Below are 303 nucleotides of genomic sequence, written 5' to 3' on the forward strand. Positions count from 1 at the left end.
AATGAACGCCTGAAACATGGCAAAATTATGGGCTTCTGGAACCGAACAGAGCACGTCCGATCAGTAACGTGGGTTTTTACATTTGTATACATCTACGATAATCCGGCTTTTATAGGGGAAGTTCCTGTTTGAAAGTAAAAAGATAATCGTATCCATGTATGCTTAAAGCTCAATTAAAAGCGTTCTAATCGCTCAAGCGCTAAGGTTCAATAAAAGAGTGAATTGATCTGTTTTTCGAAATTCGTAAGAATAACAGACAGGGGGAAAGGAATTTCTCTGTATGTGGTTTTTAGATCATCTCAT

Source organism: Ptychodera flava, chromosome 8 (assembly GCF_041260155.1).
Source record: "Ptychodera flava strain L36383 chromosome 8, AS_Pfla_20210202, whole genome shotgun sequence".
NCBI classification, from domain to species: Eukaryota; Metazoa; Hemichordata; class Enteropneusta; family Ptychoderidae; genus Ptychodera; species Ptychodera flava.